Here is a 5,000-nt window from a genome sequence, read left to right on the forward strand (position 1 = left end):
AACTAAATATATAGGGGTGGGGGTACTGTGATATCCAGTAAACATATATTAAAAAAAAAAGTGTTGACCATGCTGAGTTTCAGACGTGCAGTGATTTGAGTTGAGCTGGCCTGGGGAACACCTGTTTAAAGGAATATATTATGATGGCGATATGATTTCAGGCTATTTCTGACGCTACAAACAGCATTGACCCACTAAAAGCACTTAAAAAAGAAAATCTCCAAATCATTACAAATAAACTTCACAACCTCCGTCAAACAAAAAGCTTGGACTACCCAGCAGTGTTGGCATGTGCCATGACCGCAAAGAGACCTGCTCCCATCATGTCAAAATGATTCTGTGTAACTTTTTAATATTAAATGAATGAATCAACTACATTATCCTCACACAACGTTTTGAGCCGTGTTCGAAAGGAACAGTATTGTATCCTCGTAGATTATCGACCAATTTATTCCCCCTCATCGCATTTCACTTGCTTATAGGAAATTAAAGCAAAACGTCTGGTAATGGATACCCATGAAGTGGTAATTGTTTAAAGTCACACAACATCGTAATGGCCGACGGCTCGGGCTAAAGACCTGAGGAAATGTTTATATTTATCTTGTATCTTCAGGCGCGATGTTGAAATACTCTCGATTTCACGCCGGACGAGCGCAAAAGAAGAACTCCCAGCACATCTGGTTCGAGCATCATATTCATATTTCAGCTCTGAAAACCAGAAGCGCGGCTCGGTTCTAGAGCGTAAGGAGAGTTCTGGAGGAACAAACAACCTCCGTTCGCCGCCGGTTCCTGTGCATCTGTGTACCCTGTAAGGGGCATCCCGAAATTGTGGAAATAACAAACACAGCGACTCCTATGTCCTCTAGAAGGGGAGAAATTATTTCAATAAACATTTCAAAATGTAGATCTGGGGGTTCTGATGGCAACAGACGCAGGCCTTCGGGCTAAATTAGGGGGTGTAAGGTGGGGGTGGGGGGGGTTACAGACCTCCACCCCACTCCTCCGCCCACCCTCTTTCTCCTGTGTTACCTTATTGTAACCCTCACTTCCACTACAGTGAAAACATGCCAGACCACGTCTGGTAAAATCACTTGCCTGCGAGCCCACTTTTTTTACATTCTTATCCATCGACATTTTTCCTGTCGTTTAAGCCGTAACACAATCTCCCACTGAGCACATGCAAACATGTCTGACCACTGCGCCCACTCCTACTTTAAGACCAGTATCGAACTGGTCGGTAGAAAACCATATATTTGGGAGAAAAATACCCCGAAGGCTTCAACAATAAACTAGACAGAGGTGCTATACAGTGTGTGTGTGTGTGTGTGTGTGTGTGTGTGTGTGTGTGTGTGTGTGTGTGTGTGTGTGTGTGTGTGTGTGTGTGTGTGTGTTGTGTGTGTGTGTGTGTGTGTGTGTGTGTGTGTGTATGTGTGTGTGTGTGTGTGTGTGTGTGTGTGTGTGAGCGTGTGTGTGTGTGTGTGTGTGTGTGTGTGTGTGTGTGTGCGTGCGTGTGTGTGTGTGTGTGTGTTGTGTTGTGTGGTGTGTGTGTGTGTGTGTGTGTGTGTGTGTGTGTGTGTGTGTGTGTGTGTGTGTGTGTGTGCATGTGGGCGTGCATGTGAAAATGCATGCATTCCTGTGGATGCAGGGGTTATGATATAGCACTGGGGTCGCCTTGCATTCATTCTTCCTAGAGTTGAGCAGGAACAGATATCAGTTATTGAATTTCATTGAAGGATAATCCAATGATAACTTCTACCTATAATATATAAACACTGTATCTGAGTGTTGATATGAATTATTTTTTAAATATCAATAAAATCTAGAAAATAGTGCCAAATCTGACTGGAACTATTTTAATTAATATTTAGAAGGATCTTTAGAAAAAAAAATTGGGGGGGGCGGCATAATTTATATTGATCATCTTCATCTGTGTTTCTGTAATGGGTTGGGATGTAAAATGAGCCTATACTATGTCTGGTGAGTCACATGACCGGAGCAATGTGCTTTCATTAAACTGTTGACCCAATCGTCGAGACTGAATTTAGTGAATGTGGATTCTGGGTTTGAGAAAGAAAAAAATGTAGGAGCTCCAAATGTCCATGTGATTTTTGTCAATTTACTGCACCTGGCATCTGCCATCTGGTTATAATTGCTGAATTATAAGGGCTTTCAGGGAAACTACAAATGAAAGCACAAAATCAGTGCTCACATATTTCTCTCTGCATGAAATCGAACACAAACCGATTCAGTGTTATAGACGGGAGGGGGAGGAGGACCCCATCCTAACTCAATTATGAAATCCCGCCTTCTACTCTTACACATTAACGAATCAAACGATCCATCTAACATGTCATTCTCACCTGGGGTTTTCTCTTTAAATTTTTTTTTTTTTTTTTTTTTTACAACAGCCTTAATGTAGTCTTGATGAAGACAAACTGCAATTTGCACCGTCGACCTCAAAAAGGCACCAAATGCTGTTTGTCTTGCTTGGAGACCCTGCTGGGTGCTGGGGTTTACTCCCATTACAAGTTTACGGGCTCTGACTGTGCAGGATATTTATTGGGGGGGCCTGTTAAATGAGAGCCTGTGTGTGTGTGTGTGTGTGTGTGTGTGTGTGTGTGTGTGTGTTGTGTGTGTGTGTGTTGTGTGTGTGTGTGTGTGTGTGTGTGTTGTGTGTGTGTGTGTGTGTGTGTGTGTGTGTGTGTGTGTGTGTGTGTGTGTGTGTGTGTGTGTGTGTGTGTGTTGTGTGTGTGTGTGTGTGTGTGTGTGTGTGTGTGTGTGTGTGTGTGTGTGTATGTGTGTGTGTGTGTGTGTGTGTGTGGTGTGTGTGTGTGTGTGTGTGTGTGTGTGTGTGTGTGTGTGTGTGTGTGTGTGCGTGCGTGCGTGCGTACGTGCGCGTGCGTGTATGCGTGTGCGTGTGTGTGTGTGTGCATGCGCGTATGTGTGCACACGTGCGCCCACTAAATCTATTCTGCCAGGTGCTCAGCCAGCTAACATGGTTCCAGACCCTGTCCGGTGCCAGGCCGTGCCGGCACACTTAGAACATGCCGTCATTAATGGGCCTTTAATGATGATAATAAGGCCTCTTCTCGGCGTGAGACGTGGGCCACAGGTAGGCTATAGCTGGGTTTTGCCGTCTGAGGCACGTTCACAGTGCACATTCTCAGACGCGCACATATGCGCAGACACACACTCACACACATGTGGAAACACACACCCACGCACACTGCAAGCATACATACAAGTGGGTATGTGTGTAATTGTGTAGATACACTTGCACTTCAACACACACACACACACGTCTGGATCTGCCCACTCACATCTGGAGCAGGCACTGCAGACCATTTCACATTCTGGCCCGGCGTTCTGGCAAGCACCAGTCAAAACGTTTCATTTTGACAAATTAGAACCATTTTCTAGAGATTACATCATCTGTAATGCCGCTACCAATGCACAATTATTACCTAAACCCATTCCATTTAATATAGAGGAGAGACTTTACAGAGACAGGGTAATAATATGAAATAACTTGTTCATATCCTTTACTAATAAGAGTTTATATTCGGCTGAGCTGTATATTATCAAGGAAAAAAATAAATGTGTGCATAAAAATCTCCAAATCATTACAAATAAAACGTCACAACCTTCTGTCAAACAAAAGCGTGGACTACCCAGCAGTGTTGGCATGTGCCATGACCGCAAAGAGATCTGCTCCCATGTAGAAATTATTTGCTTGTAACAGAATATATTGCGTTTATTGCTATAACCTTATAAAAACACAGCAGGATCTAATCCAAACCGTACACTATTAAGCATTGTTGGCATGAATGATAACTGCAAAGAAGTCTTATATTATGTAAAAAAATGAATGAATAAATAATGTGAATAATTCCGCGTAATTGAACAACAACAGCATTTACGGTTATAACCTTATAAACCCGCCGTAGCCTTTATACAGATATCAAAAGGTCCGTTGTGTTTTCCACCGCGCTCCGCCTGTGTGTTGTCAGGTGGGTAGAGATGAGTTATTGTGTCCTGTTGGCGGTCCGGGGGGGTCCGGGGGGGTCCAGGAGGGTCCAGGGGGGTTGGGGGGGGCTTCCCAGAGACACAGACCGTTCAGAGCTGGACACATCCGTACCTTTGTTCTTTTGTACGAGGCTTTAACGATGTTCCGCCGCATTCCAGTCCTAACGCAGTCCCTCTGTGGCCTGGTCTGGTGGCCCCCGCCCCTGCTCTGACGTATGTTCACACACACCGGCATGCACACACGCACACACACACACTCACACATACACTCACACACACACTCACACACACACGCACACATATACACACGATTTGTGGGCTCTTACACAAATGCGGGCACACAGGTAGGTACACACACAGAAATGCATGCTCAACCCAACATATAGGCATGTGAGTATACATACATACAAATATAAAAACCCACATGTAGACAAATGGACAGATGGGCAACCCACATGCATGCTCAAACCAACCCACATGCATGCTCAAGCCAACCCACATGCATGCTCAAGCCAACCCACATGCATGCTCAAGCCAACCCACATGCATGCTCAAGCCAACACACATGCATGCGCATAAACACACACAATGGACAAATGGATATATGGTAAAAATGAATGAATGAATGAATGAATGAATGAATGAATGAATGAATGAATGAATGAATGAATGAATGAATGAATGAATGAATGAAAACTTTATTTAACAGATTGCAGAATGGGTACAGTACAGTACGGCTCAATACACACAATTGTTAAGGGGATGCAGACCAGAGAAAGACGTTTGTCTTGTTTACATCAGGGTCCCCCATTTTCAATTCATAGTGTTGGTGATTAGCATGCACGCACACACCACACAGACACAGACACACACTGCAGGTGGATGGGACTCATAAGGCCAGGTCAGGGTGGTCTCTTTTTAAAGTGGTGGTGTCAGTATTTACTATATGAGGGCCTCCCGCCACTAAAGACTCT

At 44.3% G+C, this 5,000-nt stretch overlaps 1 protein-coding gene across 1 annotated transcript in view; it reads left to right on the plus strand.

The window, feature by feature from the left end:
* meox1 (mesenchyme homeobox 1) overlaps nucleotides 1–5,000 on the plus strand; it is a gene marked incomplete at its 5' end in the record, with an annotated part of 29,644 nt that overhangs the window by 18,777 nt on the left and 5,867 nt on the right. The window lies entirely within an intron of this gene.

This window comes from Notolepis coatsorum (genome assembly GCF_963971535.1).
Source record: "Notolepis coatsorum genome assembly, chromosome: 10".
Classification (NCBI taxonomy): Eukaryota; Metazoa; Chordata; class Actinopteri; order Aulopiformes; family Paralepididae; genus Notolepis; species Notolepis coatsorum.